This window comes from Malaclemys terrapin, chromosome 2 (genome assembly GCF_027887155.1).
Source record: "Malaclemys terrapin pileata isolate rMalTer1 chromosome 2, rMalTer1.hap1, whole genome shotgun sequence".
Lineage (NCBI taxonomy): Eukaryota > Metazoa > Chordata > Testudines > Emydidae > Malaclemys > Malaclemys terrapin.
The window spans coordinates 254,744,709-254,761,582 of NC_071506.1; the positions used below are offsets into that span (position 1 = coordinate 254,744,709).

The 16,874-nt window shown below is 45.3% G+C and overlaps 1 protein-coding gene across 2 annotated transcripts in view; it reads right to left on the minus strand.

Annotated features, from left to right (window-relative positions):
- ODAD2 (outer dynein arm docking complex subunit 2) overlaps positions 1 to 16,874 on the minus strand; it is a 165,766-nt gene that overhangs the window by 104,500 nt on the left and 44,392 nt on the right. The window lies entirely within an intron of this gene.

The window sequence follows — 16,874 nt, forward strand, 5'->3', positions numbered from 1 at the left end:
GTAAGTGACATAACAGCACTTGGAGTCACTTCTGAATTAAAGGGATATCTAATCCACGCCTCTGTTTTCTGATCCTTTTCAGAGAAGTACTTCCAAAACTGCAGTTTAAGGCTTTCCATGTGGCTGATGATAATGGGTGGCAAGTCATGCTTTGGCAAGGCATTTTCATCCAAAAAGTCATCCAGTAAAAAAAAAACATGTCAAAAGTTCCACTGTCCACACAAACATACCACAAGGCAAGTTTCTTGATCCAACTTTCAATTTTCTCAGTGAGAGAAAAGATGGACGCATCTCGCCCTTGAAGTGAGATATTTAACACATTTAGGCGTTCAAAAATGTCTGCCAGGTAAGCTAGCAAAGCAAGCCACTTGTTATCTGCAAACTTTTCGGCCAGTGGGGAATCTTTGTCTGAAAGAAAAATTCGCACTTCCTCTCTGAGCTCAAACAAACGATCGAGAACCTTTATCAGAGACAGCCACCGAACTTCTGTGCGGTTAAGTAACTGATGGTACTCACCTCCAATCTCATTACACAAAACTCCAGACAGACGTACACTTGTTGAGCTACTCTTGGTAAAGCTGACTGTGCAAACAGCTTCATCGAGAACTTGTTTTAGAACGGGTGGCATTATTTTGCAACTAGGGCTTGCCTGTGTATAATACAGTGAGTCAAAACTGCTTGTGGTGCAACACCCTGCACTCAGGTGACTAGCCCCGCTTATTTTTCCAGTCAATGCACGAGCACCATCACTACAAATTTCTACACAGCCCTGCCATTCCAAGCCAGAATCAGAAACAAAAACATCCAAAAGTGCACAGAGCTGCTCCCCTCTAGCACTTTGTGGTAATTGCCTGCAGAACAGAAATTCCTCTTGGAGTTTTTTGTCATTCTCCAATTTTACGTATGTCAGCATCTGAGCAGCACCTGATACATCTGTCGTTTCATCAAGTTGAATGGGAGAAAAAAAAGGACTTTGCTTGATTTTGGCAGTCACGTCATTTGCCATACTGTGACTATGCCTGGCAATAATGTCATTAGACAGGGGAATCAAATCAAGTTGAGTCACTGTGCCTTGCTCCACCATAGTTGAAAACACTTTCTTGGCACATGACAGAAAAGAAGTTTCTCCAGTAGTGTGCAGTTTCCCAATTTTAGCTATCCAGTATGAGAAAGCCCTTGAGGCATTTTTTGCTTTCTCATTTGCTGTAGTTGCCATTTTCAGTACTGTTTTCTGCCTTTTAGCTCCGCCAGCTTTCACTGAAAAAAATCAAGCTGTTTTGTTTGAAGAGAACTGTGCCATGTCTGCAAGTGCCACAACATTTTCAACGATTTTAAGTTCTCCTTTGCCAGAACTTTGCCACATAACACACACTGAAAACCAGTCCACGTAAATCCATATTCCAAATATTTTGGATCCTATTTGCTTGGTTTTTATTGCTGTTTGGATCTTCGTTGTCAGCCCTTCTTTTGCTGCAAGTGGCAATCAACTCCCCTTCAGTATCTGCTTTCCTTCACTTTTCTTCAAAAAACGGTCTATTGCTAAAATTATTTTTACAGCAACTTTTCAAACTGGTTTCAACACATGTGCTGAGTGGGCTGCCAGATAAACACAGGTGACTGAGTACAAGAAGTGCCTCAGTACAGGAAGTGATGCACAGGGCCTGCAGGGGATGGAAAACAGGGCAACTGTGGGGCACCACACCACAGGGAGCCCTGCAAACCTAAACTGCTCAGGCTTGAAGCCCTGCCCAGGTGGGGGCTCAATCTTGGGCTTCAGCCCCCTGCTGCCTGCTCCTGGCTGGGGCTTCAGCTCCCTGCTCCGGGCTTCAGCCCCCCACCACTTCCTGAGCTCCAGGCAGGGGCTTCAGCCCCCCACCACTTCCTGAGCTCCAGGCCAGGGATTCAAACCCCCCATCACCCGCAATTTTGGTTTTCCCTGATTTGGCAATAAGAAATGGTAGGCCAGTTGTTTCTCTTGTTTCTCTTACCTAAATATTTTTAGTAATTTTTAAAATACAAATATGTTGCATCCAACAGTTTAAAATGACCCCTTTCTATCTCACACACCCCTAGTGTTACACCAGCAGTGATTTCATGAAAGATCCTTTTAATTCCCTTAAAAAAAAAAAAGGAATTTAACACTAACATATTATTTAAATATTTTCAGTTTTAATAAGGCAACAAAAAGCTAGAAAAAGCAACTAGAAGTGGAGGCTGAAATAGAAACCTTTGTTTATACTATTGTGACTTTTTGATTTTGTGTTGAACTTCACCCTCTCAGATTATAGATCATGTATTTTACCAAGTAATGCCGGAAAATATTTCTATTTTACATTTTGATAAAAATGTAATGAAAGACTAAGTATTATGGTATGTATGTAAGCCCCTTTGTTTTCAGTTAAAACCAATTTTTACCAAAAAAAAATCGCAGGTTTTATAAAAAGTATTATTTGTTTTTTTCCAATTTTCACACTACTTTTGTATCATTCAAATATATAGAAAATAATTTGTTTTATTAGGAAAATACAATACATTGCATGAGATATATGTATTACGATAATATATTTGTGTGTATACGCAGTTTCCTGTTGAAGTAAGGCTATATATTAGTCTAGAACAGAGGTGGGCAAACTATGGCCCGCGGGCCACATCCAGCCCGCGGGACCGTCCTGCCCGGTCCCCGAGCTCCTAGCCCAGGAGACTAGCCCTGGCCCCTCCCCTGCTGTTTCCCCTCCCCTGCAGCCTCAGCTCACTCACTCCGCCGCCAGCGCAATGCTCTGGGCGGCGGGGCTGTGAGCTCCTGAGGCAGCGCAGCTGCAGAGCCTGGCCTGACCCGGTCTCTGTGCTGCATGGTGGTGGCGAGGGCAGTGGCAGTGTGGCCCTGCTCCAGCCAGGCGGCGCACTGTAGCGCTGCCAGCCACCAGTGCTCCAGGCAGCATGGTAAGGGGGCATGGAGCAGGGGGGTTGGATAGAGGGCAGGGGAGTTCGGGGTGGTGGTCGGGGCTGGGGGTGTGGATAGGGGTTGGGGCGCTCGGGGGGGGGCAGGGTTCCCGGGGGGGGGCAGTCAGGAAGGAGGAGGGGTTGGATGGGGCGGCAGGGGGCAGTCAGGGGCAGGGATTCCGGGGGCAGTCAGGGGACAGGGAGAAGGGGTGGTTGGATGGGGCAGGAGTCCCAAGGGGGCATCAGGAATGAGAAGAGGGGTTGGATGGGGCGGTGGAGGTCTGGGGACGGTCAGGGGACAGGGAGCGGGGGTGTGTGGATGGGGCAGGGGCCCTGGGGGGGGCCGTCAGGGAACGGGGGGCAGGGTTGGATGGGCCACAACCTCCTCCCCTAACCGGCCCTCCATACAATGTACAAAACCCGATGCGGTCCTCAGGCCAAAAAGTTTGCCCACCCCTGGTCTAGAAGATACACATAATAAACAAACAGGTGCGCAAGCTCTGAAGTGCATGCACATCTGAATGTACTGATGAATCTCACGCCCACCACGTACACATTTCAACCTATTACCAGATAAAGGTTTAAAGATCTGACACACTAAAATGGGAAGAAAATGAAAATCTGTATCAGAATACATTTCAGAACACAAGGAAGTATTCGAAAGTTTTAAAAAAACAAAAACAGGAGAAAAGGATGAAGTTGAGTGTATGCTTTGCACATGGTGTGGCCCAATTATTAAATGTAAATATGTAAAGGCTAGTTGTTCTAAGTCTACAACAGTAAATTGTTTATTCAAATGAAAAGTTTTATTTGGGGATTAGAGATATATTGTTTTCTTAAACTCAGAGGTGGCATTGTATTTTGAGTTCTATTTTAGTTCTGCAGCATAACACATTGAATTCCATTAATCAAAGCATTATTTTCCCCTGTCCTTCCATCCACCAAAATAAACCCCAATATTTACCCAGAAAAATTATTAATAGTTTTTTCCATCGATTTTCGCCTGTTTTTGTTGTTGTAGTAGTAAACACAGATTGCAATAGAGTCGCTGTAGTGAGGCGGATTGGCTGCCCACAGACCTGGAGGGGGAGGAGCCCTTCACTGAACCCTGGTGGGCGGAGCCACACCACGTTCAACCCTCCTGCCGGAAGTTAGTGGGCGGGACTGGCATGCCGGAGAACTCAGTTGGGAGGCAGCCGCTGGAGGAGCCAGATGCCTCCTGTGAGCTCCCGAGCTGGGAGGTTGCTGCAAACTCCGAGGGAGCCAAGGACTGGCCAGGACCGCCAGGGCCATTTACAGACCCGAGCACGGAGGAGCTGCAAGAATTGACTGAGGCCTTCTTCCCCAACAACCAGGATGATCCTCTACAGAGCCAGGTACACCCTAAGGGGGAGTTGGGAAGTGGCCCGTGGTAGCCGACCCCTCTCTGGCTGCAACGCTGACAGCGACTGAGTCAGCGTGTTGTGGTCAGGATCCCCGCTGACCCAATGGCAGACTGCTTGGCCACTGCTAGGGCCCTGGGCTGGGACACAGTGGTGTGGGTGAGCCTGCACGGGTTGGGGTGGCAGTCTCCCCCTCTCTTAGGCACGAAGCCTGCACTTGTCAGCCCTCCACTAGAGCTAGAAGGCCTGACTGTTTGCTGCCCAGCCTGAGTATAGGCCTGAGCCAGAGACTTTGCTGCCCCACCCCGACTAGTGGCTGGGGCTCTGTAACTGTGTTTGTTGTTCGGCCCTGATCTCAGGCCTGAGCCCACGTCTCCCATCACCCTGCTGATTCCCCACATCAGGCAACCCCCAGAGACGTAGTGAGGCGGATTGTCCGCCCACAGACCCAGAAGGGGACGAGCCACCCACACAAATTATATTATTAAATTTAATGTAGTGACATAAAAATACTAGACTGGTTTAAAACATTTTACATTAAAAAGGAAGGAAGGCCTTGGTATTGTGCTATTACAGTGCATTTTATTTATGCATTTCCTTTTCTTTTTTCCCCATTACATTACCCCCTCTAATTGTTAATTCCTTTTTCTCTTGTAAGAGTAACTACCTGTGACCCAGTCTCTCCATTTGGGAGGCTATTACTGAGAGTCTTTTTTTTTTCTTGCTAACAACGAATGTGTTTAGAAGGCCAGTTTGGTCATTTAAAATTTTTCTTTGTCTTACAGGCTTCTTCTTTTTCTTTTCTATATCTTTTGCACAAACTATTTTTTTCCACTGTAAAATGAAAATTCATTGCACCTGAAAATTTTTGCAGACTATATTGGTTTCTATGAAACTTTTGTCATGAAAGTTTTTCGGGTCCACAGAAAGAAAGAGCCACCCACCCCAGAATAGCCAGTGGTTAAAACACTCACCTGAGATGTGTAAGAGACAGATTCAAGTCTCTGATCTGAAACACGCAGAGTTGTACCTGGCTCTCTCACATCTCAGGTGAATTCCCTGACCAGTGGACTACTGGCGATTCTGAGATGGGGGTTTCTCATTCTCATTTTCATGAAAAATTTCAAAAACTCGGTTTCATTCTGATGTAGAATGAAAACAAATATCAAAATTTTTCACAAAATGAAACAGAATTCTTGTTTTCTGGCCAGCTCTACTTATAGTCCCATCTATGCTCACTGGAAAATGCAAAAAACTTCTTAAGTGAAACTGTTCAACTCATCTTTCAGCTGATATCTGTGTAACTAAGTTTGTCCAGCAATATGGCATATATTTTTCGATTTGATTCCCATAGAGAACCATAAACACACATTAAAAGTACCTTTATCATTTTTTAAATTTCATGGCAAGTTCCAGAGTCAACCAAGGTCTGATTCTTTAAGCAAAAACAACAAATCAGCTCTCCATTCCATAATTATAAATTCCTTCATCCAACTGACTCAGTGATGGTAATTCAAAATAAATTTAGCCATGTGTTTTAGAATCCCAATTAAAGCAGTTACTGTCTAATTACTAGCATGAAAACTTTCTGAATACAATACATGACTGCTATCACAATTTATTTTCATATCTGGGGAACCTGTTTTCTTCATTCCCTTTATACGGGAAGGGCATGTCTTCTCCCCTGCCAGTGCCTTTCATTTTTAGCAGATCTTCTTTCCCTCCCAACTCTGTTTCCTCTGTATGACTTTTGTTGAACTTCTTTTCCTGGCTAGTGTTCTTCTTTACACTAATTCTACCTTGCCCTTTTCTTTGTTTTTCTTATGTTGCAAGAGATTCAGATAAGGCCCCTCAAAATGTGGAAACATATCTGAATTGGATTTTTGTAGTCAAAAATCAACTAAAAATTATCTACTTCACAATGCTGTTGTGAAAATCAATAATTGTTTGCAAAGTATTTTGAAGATGAGTGCTATACAAGTGCTACAGAGGTAGAAAGGGGGGATTTGAACCTTGGTCTCTTGTATCCCAGTTAAATCCCATAACCACAGAGCTAAAAGTTCTAAGAAAGAGGTCCCTGACCCCACCTTACCCCCTTCCTCAAATATCTTCTAAAGAGCTTGTCTACATGGTGTAGCAATGCACAGTACAGGGAAGTAATTTCTAAAGCACACTGACATGCTGCACGCTAATTGGTCTATGTAGACTCTGGTGGTGCACACTAAAAGTTCCCTAAGGCCATCAGGGAGCCTTTAATGCTCATAAGCAGGCTCTACATGGAACAATTAGTGTGCAACATGTTAGTGTGCTTTAGAAATCACACTCCCGTAGTGCACATTGCTGCACTGTTTGGACAAGCCCAATGTCCCGAAAATTGGCAAATTTGCAAATAGTTTCAGGTCAACTGAAACAGATTTTTTTCAGCAAATAAACTATTTGTCCAAAACACTTTGCCCACCTCTACTTATAATAATAATTCTTAGTTCTAATATAAAATCAGCATTTGCCAAAAGTTCCCACCTCTGGTATCTATTGTAAAATGCTGACTTTTTCCATGATAACCACTGTAACTGTTATAAAATAGACAGGCAAACTGTAAAAAAAAAAATTCTATATTTTTATGTTTTATTCTTTCCTTTGTTACTGCTCACATCATCTAAAGAACTAAAAAGATTCAGACCAAATACTGGAGTTGGGAGTTCAAAAGGCATTTAGATGTCATGGAGAAGAGTAGGTATAAATAGATTAGATATTTAGTAGCCAGAGCTGCAAAGTTAGCCAAATACTTTTCTTGGAATATGGCACAGAATTGTCTCTTATACAAGTGTTACTTTCTGCCAAGTAACTGTCCACCCTGGTAGTTGAAGAGCAGCAATATTCACTTGTTCATTTTGGAATTTTCAATTTCAGTTAAATTACACACCCTCCTCCCCCCCCACACACACAAAAAAAGTGCTCATTGCCAAGCACACCACAAAAAATGTCTATTAAACTGTCTGCATGGCTGTAAGTGCTGAAAAAGGCACAATGCTCTGGCACAGTATTCTGGAGAATCAATGTGTGAGGATAACTGCTAGAGAAAGGTTTCAAGCACACATTAATATTGTTGCCCCCTTTCAACCCAAGTGGCTAGTCAAAGTTTGGGGCACTGCAGATGTTTCCGCTGGGAGCAGAAATTGGTGATAGTCAGGTATTTCTTTCATACAACTTTGTTTATTTACAAAGGATGTACAAAGTCCTGTCTCTGTGAACACAGAAGGAATCAAATAGCAGGAAACAGCTTGTTTTTCTCACAGCACCAACACTCATTTCAGCCTACATCCCTGACCCAAAAATCTCTCCCCAGGTTTGTTCCAGGGTCAGCCACCAGGCTTTTAGCTGCTCCTTCTGACTCTCTCTCTCTCTCTTTCACACATACACATACACATACGTACACACACACAGTCCCAGCTGTCGGCCTGCACCCAAGGTCTCAGCTGCCGGCCCCGCGCCTGCCCCCAGCTATGACCCCAGTCTTGGCCCCCTTACCTCTGTTGGTGTTAATCCCCTCCCGGAGCCACGGCCCCGCTCCTGGCCCCAGCTCTTGGGGGGAGGGTATGGACCGGAGTAAGGTGGGGTATGAAGTAAAAAGTTTGGGGACCACTGCTTTACAGTTTGGTTAGCTGGCTTTCAGCACCCTCGCTACAAAAAGTGTTCCAGCACCACTGCACACAACCTCACAGCTAAAGCCCTCCGTTCATTCTGTCCAAAAACTCTTGGGCAGGTTCACAACCCCCATTTGTCTTACATGGTGGGCTTGTGATAAACTTATCCTGAGAGTTATGTTAATTGAAGGGTCTCTTCATACCTAATCTCAAAGAGGTTTTTGAGCCAAGCACTTACCAGTACCTCACAGCATGACAATATTGTTATATGTTTCTTAAAACCTGTGTCATATTCCAGCAAATTGTTCTAGTTTAATAATATGTGTATCTGCACAGACATACTCTACTGTTCTTCAGACTATTACAGAAGAGAAATGGAAGATGAAATGCCACTCATTTTATTATTTAATAGAAACTACACTATGATATTATCATATGCAAGTCATAGATAATGTACCTCTCTCTCTCTCAGATGCGCACACACACACGTCCTGAAAAACTACGCCTGTGCTTTTTTGTAAATATAAATCTCAACATATATAAATATAACTGAAGATATACCTTCTCTTAGGCCGGATATGTCATGAACACATGAACAAGTATGCCAAAAAATCTCCTCAGTACGGCCAGAAGTACAATATTTGCACTTGAATTATAAATTAATTCCATGTGCTAGCTACAGTCACACTTCATCAATAAAGAGTTTCCACCACTGTCTGTGGTATTGCACTGCAGCATCTTTTTCAGCTTTATTGGACCCTTTGGAGATTTGTTGTTCAATGGAGCGAACAGCCTCTAGAAAATTGTTTTGTTTAAGAATATCTACTTTCTAATTAATTTAAAAACCTGTGTGATGTTGTTGTGTATATGTGTATATATATATAAACACACATATACACACACACAAACACACATATATATATATAAAACACACACACATAGGTATGCATTCTGAATTTTGGTAACAATACTTTTGCTTTATGGAGATAGATATTAAAATTCCTCCTTTCAAGTATTAATAATTTTCTGAGAGATATTTCTTTGGGATGAAATTTCTAAATTTTTTAGTGATTGTTGCTGACAGGTCAAACAAGATCTGTTCAGACTATTTTTAAAATATAGGCGCATGAGAAACCACAGTTACAGTAGTAATTGTTTTTTTTCCCCCCAATATGTGAACTGGTCAAATCGTCTTCCACTTTCAAACCATTTTTGTAGTCTGGTAATTCAAAATGGCTTCATACATACATACCTATTTGACCAGTTCACATATTGAAAAAACAATTATTTACTGTAACTGTGGTTCTTCGAGATGTGATGCAGATGTGTATTCCACATAGGTGTGTGAGTATCCAGCTCCTGGAGCTGGAGAATTTTGCCTAGACAAAAGTGTAGGAGGTGGTGCTCGTGTCTCGTGCTTATAGCCCCTCCCCGAGCAACATGAGGCAGCACCACCTTGACACCCACACCCAGTTTCTTCGCAGCGAACACCCAGAGACTGGACTCTGATACAGAGGGTATGGAGGGTGGTTTGTGGACATCTCAAAGAACCATAGCTACAGTAAGTCATCATTTCTTCTTCTTTGAGTAGATGCAGCACTGTATTCTATTTTGGTGACTAAGAAGCAGTACCTACCCCAGGAGGCAGGGCTTGGGCTCTACTGAAACAAGGATTGCAGGATCGCCCTACCAAAACATTCTCCGGAAGATGCAGTAATGGCATAATGGTTCATAAATGTATGTATGGACAACCACATAGCAGCCCTGCAAATGTCCAGTATTGAGATGTCACTGAGGAATGCTATTGCCGTTTCTTATGCTCTTGTAGAATGAGCTTGCACTTGCTGAGGTGTAGCAGAAGTTATTTCATATGCAGTCTTGATGCAGAATGCTATCCATTTAGAGATCATCTGTGAACACTTGCCCCTTCATATGATTTGCATATGACACAAACAGGTGAGGCAAAGCACAAAACAGTTTAGTCCTGTCTAGATAGAAGGCTAGACGTCGCCTGATGTCTAATGTATGGAGATACTGCTCCTCCAGAGGTGAATGCAGCGTAGGAAAGAACACGGGTAAGTATACCGGCTAGTTCAAATGAAACTAAGAAACCCCTTTAGACAAAAATGTTGAATGTGGTCGTAACATCACTTTGTCTTTGGAGAACTGGGTATACAGAAGCTGTGCCATCTGAGCTTGAAACTCACCGGCTCTCCTTGCAGACATTATTGCTACCAGGAATGCAGTCTTCTGACACAAAAGCAGAAAGGGACAACATGCCAGGGGGTTGAACAAAAGTCCCATTAAAGCTGCTAGGACCATGTTAAGATCCCACATAGGAAACAGCTCTTGGATTGGAGGATGGAGCTGAAGAAGCCCTTTTCAGAATCTTGTTATCATGGCACTGGAGAAGAGTGATCTTCCCTGAACGGGAGCATGAAATGCCAATATCGCTGCCAGCTGCACTTTCAATGAATTAAGTGCAAGTCCTGCTGACTAAAGGTGCAGCTGGTACTCAAGGTGTCCTGAAAAGAAGCCAGTGTCGGCTGAATTCTGTTGGCCAACGACCATACCAAAACCTCTTCCATTTACTGATTAGGCAATTCTGGTAGAGGGCTTTCTACTGTTAAGTAGGACCCGTTGAACAGTCACCAAACACTGCACTTCCTCTTCATTCAGCCATGAAGCAGCCATGCTGTGAGATGCAGGAAGCTGAGTGCGGGATGTAAGGTGTGACTGTGATTCTGTCTGAGTAGGATGGGATGGAAAGGAAGGGGTATGGGAAGTTGAACTGACAGCATAAGAAGTTCAGAGAACCAGCACTGCCTTGGCCATGCCAAGACAATGAGAATGAGCTTGGCCTGGTTCACCTACATCTTGAAGATGACCTGTGGGATGATTGGGATCAAGGGAAAAACATACAAGAGAGCTGACTGCCAGCTGAGATGCAAAGCATTGGACAAGGAGTCCCCTTGAGAGCAAAACATATGGCATTTCCTGTTGTCCCTCATAGCAAACAGGTCAATCATATGAATGCCCCAAACTATGAAGATAACCCAGAGGATACTTGTCTTCAGGCACCACTCATGACTCAGGGAAAAATTCCTGCTGAGCTTGTCCATGAGATGATTCTGGACCCTGGGCAATTGGTCACCTATCGGAGTGATACTCTGCTTGATGCAAAACTGCCACAACCTGATTGCCTCTTAACAGAGTATCCAGGAGTGTGCTTCCCCTTCCTTGTTCACATAATACATTGTGGGGGTATTGTCGGTAAGTATGTGAACCACTGAGTCTTTGCTACGGTCCAAAAGAGTGTGACAGGCATTGTAGACGGCCCAAAGCTCCAGCACGTTAACATGCACTGTGTACTCCTGCTCCAATCACAGACCTTGACCTTTCAGCAACCCCAGATGTGCTCTTCAGCCCATCAGGGAGGCATTGGTGACAACAGACATGGTTGGTAAGGGCCTAACAAAGGGAACACCCTGACAAACATTCTCCAGTCGAGCAAGACCAATGTAGTGTTGCTGTAAGAAAGGACTTCCTCTCTAGACCTGCCCCTCACGAACCAGTCATCCGGATATAGGAAGATATGGATTCCTTTCTCCCTAAGGTATGCCATCACCACAACCATGTGTTTGGTGAAACCCAAGGGGCAGAAGAGAAGCCAGGGAAGCACCGAATCCTGAAAATGGCACTCTGCTATGATGAATCAAAGGAATTTTCCGTGGCTTAGCAAAATTGCCACATGAAAGTAGTGTCCTAAAGGTCCAGAGCAGAAAATCAGCTGTTCTGGGATAACATGAGCAGGATAGTCAGTAGAGTGACCATTCGGAACCTCATGTATCTGATATATTTGTTGAGGCTGTGAAGGTTGAGAATAGATGTACCCCTCTGTTAGATTTGGACACCAGAAAGTACCGGGAATGGAAGCCCTGACTGCAGTGTTCCAGTGGAACCTCCACCACCACTCCCAAAGCCAGCAGAGAGTGAACCTGCTCAAGGGGAAGTACCTCGTGAAAGGGGTCCCTGAAGAGGGATGTGGAGGAAGGGTGGGGAGGAGGGACAGAAAGGAACTGAATGGCATCGCCTGATTGGACGGTGCTTAAGACCCAGCTGTCAGTGGTGATCCTGCCCCAAGCATTGTGAAAGTGGGCCAACCTGTCCCCAAACAGAGGGGATAGGGAGAAGGAAGTGACATCTGGAACATTGCTCCAGACCAAGGAGTCAAAGTAGGTGTTGGGGGTGCAGGGCACTGGGGAAGGCATGTCGACTGGCCAAACCCCAGACCCGACGGCTTCCTCGTATTGGATCTATGTCTCTTTCTGGGGTAGACCTGCTGTCTTGAGAGAGGGAAAGGCTGCCCAAATATGTGCTGCAGATGATACTGCTGCTGCTGACCACTGTAGTGGCACCGTCACACCCCAATGGCCCCCTCCCTCAAGGGGTCTCCTGGGGAGGCAGATCAGCACTGTATGTTGCTAACGCTGTTGCAGGCATTGCAAAGTATTCTAGGAAGGGTTAAAAGTGTGAGTGTGGAGTGTAAGATTCCTTTTCAGGTTGCGGGAGAAGAGAATGGGTTAACGTGACGACTCAGCTCAGCCCGAAGATAAGAGACAGGCTCCAGTCCAAGGTCACTGCGCTCGAACAGACTCTATACAGCCAAGAAGTCTGCAGCTGTACCTGGATCTTACCCAACCCCAGAAAAATAGGGAGACGGTGAAGGCCAGCGAGGGGAAAAACAACCGTCTCACGTCCCTGAAGCCGGTGTATTTTGGGAACGCTGAGGAGGCCACAGAAAGCTGGTTTGGACTGGTACAAAGAGCACGGGGGACTGAGGTCCCTGAACGAAATGCCCCCAAAAGACCCCAGGACTGAAAACCCTCCTGAGAGCTGAAGCAAATCGGAGATCAACAGCGGATCCCGGACGACCTGTGCACAGGACAGAACTCCCGTCCACCACTTCCCACCCTTCTTCGTACGTTACACCCAGGCTTGGCCAGCCCCAGATAGCGCGTGTGTGAATATGAAAATGGGTTAGGGCTTGTGGCACTTATGCTTTCTTCCTTCCTCTGAGTAATGTGGGGAACCCCCAGCACTCTCCGCTGTTATTTTATTATTTTATTATTAATAAAGCTTAAAACTCAGTCACTTCGTGTGCTCCGTCATCTCCTCCCCTAATGATCCTGCAGTCTCAGCCTGATCACCTGACGCCTCAGGCAGATTGGTAACAGAAATCTGTCACATTTTTGGTGGAGCATTGTGGGGGGTTGAGTCCTGCAGAGTGCACCAACTAGTCTGCCCTTGGTATTTCATGTTTACTCTGCCTGGCATGGTTATTTCATGTTGAGGATTTTATGATTAAAGGTGTGCCCCAAGGACCATATGGTAGCTCTAAACCATATGGTAGCTCTAGACCCCTTGAAGGAGTCTAGAGTCTCGTCCATTGTGTTAAAAAAAGCACTTGGTCATCGAAGGGCAAATCCTCCATGGCCTGCTGCACATCGGAAGCAATGCTTGAATTCTGCAGTCAGGAAGCCCTTCTAATGGTCACTGCTAATGCCATCGCTCTGGCCGAAGTATCCGAGACATCCAGAACGAACTGCAATGAAGTCTTAGCTACAAAGCAGCCTTAAGTGATAAAATGCCCCAAATTCCTCCCTCAGTGCTTTGGATAGCTGGTCTGCAAACTTAAACATAGCCATCCAATTCACAAAGTCATATTTGGACAGCAGTGCCTGCTGGTTAGCAATGCAAATCTGCAAGGATGACAAGGTGTAAATCTTCCTACCCATCAGGTCCATCAATTTAGAGTTCTTATTCTTGGGAGTGGACTTAAATCTGCCCTGGTGGGCTCTATTGTTCACTGTGGTTACAACCAGGGAATTTGGAGTCAGATGGGAGTAAAAACCCTCAAATCCCTGCACCAAAATGAAGTAGTGTTTCTCCAGGTGCTTTGCAGTAGGCAGTACCAAAGCTAGTGTGCTTCAGAGAAACTTAGAAGGCTCAAGGAGTGCATCATTAATAGGCAAGGCAACTCTCCCAGAGGCAGATGGCTTCAGATTATTCAACAACTTATGGGTATTCTCATGCAGGAACTCCACTTGAATACCCAGGGAAGCACCCATGCCCCACAAAAGTTCCTGGTGCACCTTGAAATCCTTCAGTACCCAAGAAGAGGAAGAGACAGGCATTGTGGAACCGTCCGGGGACGAAGATGATGTGGTTAACTGTGCCAGAGCCAGATCCTGCTCCAGGACTGACAGACCTGGATGGGACGATTCTGGAGGCTCCAAGCGGGGAAGGTTCACTGGTGCATGAGCCTGTGGCAGATGGATGGTATCCGCCACAGACTTACCCAGTGATCTCACCTGAGAGAAAGATGAGGAGTTGGAGCTTCATGACCACAGATTTCACGGAGATCACTGGTATGGATATGGCATTGGTGACCAGTAGGTGCTGAGGCCCTCATCCCAACCATGAGATAAGCACCAATCCTTGTACCTAAAGCACTCTATGAATGTGGGTCAAGCAATGCGGGGGGAGGGGGGGAGAGAAAAGATCCCAACCTACCCGTCAAGGAATCCCAGGATTTAGGGGATAAAGGTGGAGCCAGCCCTGAGGTTGTGAGTGGCCAGTCTGACTCATCCGTAACCCAGAATGAAGAGGGAACTGGTGCTGATGGCGGGAACAGTACCACCGGCACCTAGTACACCTCCATCATTTCCGTTGCTGGAAGCAGCGTCAACCTGGAAGTTGTCAGCGGTGCAGAAGTGGAGAGCAGTGAGTGCTGCCACAGTAACACTGGCAGCATCGACAGCAGGGGTGCCAAAGAACTTTCCGGTGCCGAGGAGGTCCCTTGTGCCAAGTCCAGCACCAGCCCCACTTCCACTGACTGTGGAAGGGAAGTATGGGGGTGTGGTGCTAACAGACCCATAGGTTCAGCAGCCCACACAGCCACTGTGGCTATAAATACCACAACCCTGGCAAAGTCCTGGATCAAGGGAGAAGTAGGGACAGAAAAGCAGAGTAGGTCCATTGCCATCTGATACACCACTGGTAGGGAAACCACCGGTGCCGGCATTGCCCTTGTCGTTACCTGACTCAACAGATGACCTGGGGCCTGAACCAAAGCCAATGGTATGGGGTCTCTGACCTCCTTGCGCAGTACTGGGGAGTGGAAGACAGGACTTGCTCCATCCTGCGCACCAGCATTCACACCATACTAGCCTGTGTGCCTTCTAGAGGAGGCATACAAATCCCCAGGAGACCTGGAGCAATAGTCTCGTGACCTTTTCCTCAGTACACTTGATAGGGAACAACTTCTGTCTTCAGAGAGGCTCCAGAGTGCAAAACAGCGACATTCTCAGAACCCCAGGGCAACCCCCAATCCAACATAGGCTTCAGTGCCAAAGCAGGTTGCATGGCCTGTTTGAGCAGGTACTGCTTTATATGAAGATCCCTCACCACCTCAGTCCATTTTGTGAACGATATGCAAATTGAATATTGCTCCTTGATGTGGGCTTCACCTAAGCACAGCAACGCCTGTGTGTGAGGATCGCCATTGGGGATCGCTCCCCCATACGATGGACAATGTTTAAACCAGGCAAATACTTAATTTAAAGCTAACTCACACTATACTAAGGGTACTAATTAACTATATACAACTAGAAAAAGTCATTAAGAAAAAGAGATTGTGAGGTTAGGAACAACAAAGGGCTCCGACTCCAGCCACAGGAAATAAGAAGGAACTGAGAGGGGTTGAGGCAGTACTGCCTCATATAGCTGGGTAGGGGCTGCGAGCATGAGGTCTGAGCGCTGCTTCCTATGGGTACTGGTAGGCAAAATTCTCTGGCTCTGGTGCACTGCGTGCGCACACACACACATCTAAAGGGAATACATGGCTGCATCTACTCGAAGAAGAATAGGAGTATTATGCAGCAGCTGTATTATGTATCTCAGGGCCCTGTGAGGAGGGACGAGTTGTGAGTTACACTGCAAGGAGAGAAGATAGCAGTCTTGTGAGTATGGAGGTGAGTTCACAGGTGGGGATAACGGTGGGGTTTATAAATCTGACATCAGAAATCATAATACTCAAAAACCAGTGCGAGAACACTTTAACCTGTCTGGTCATTCAATGACAGACCTGCAGGTGGCAATTTTGCAACAGAAAAGCTTTAAAAACAGACTCCAGCGAGAAACTGCTGAGCTGGAATTGATATGCAAACTAGATACAATCAATTTAGGCTTAAATAGGGACTGGGAATGGCTGAGCCATTACAAACATTGAATCTATCTCCCCTTGTAAGTATTCTCACACTTCTTATCAAACTGTCTGTACTGGGCTATCTTGATTATCACTTCAACAGTTTTTTTCTCTTACTTAATTGGCCTCTCAGAGTTGGTAAGACAACTCCCACCTTTTCATGCTCTCTGTATGTGTATATATATCTCCTCAATATATGTTCCATTCTATGCATCCGAAGAAGTGGGCTGTAGCCCACGAAAGCTTATGCTCAAATAAATGTGTTAGTCTCTAAGGTGCCACAAGTACTCCTGTTCTTTTTGCGGATACAGACTAACACGGCTGCTACTCTGAAACCAATTATAGTAATGAATTCCAAAGCCAAGGACCCAGCCCCAGTTACCCCAAAGTTCAAATGCAAAACTGATAGCAGCATCCATCAGGGGAGATACATAGAGAGAGGTGGTCTGTTGAGGTAGACACAGACCAGACATTAACATCAACATCCTGAATTACACTTAAAAGCAAATAGAAATAAGTGCATTCTGCCAAGGATAAACGTAATATGCTCAACACCAGTAGCACCATTGAGCAAGCAAGATGCCACATTCTACACAAGATTAAACTTCCAGATGGTCTTTTAAGATAGCTCCAAATAGC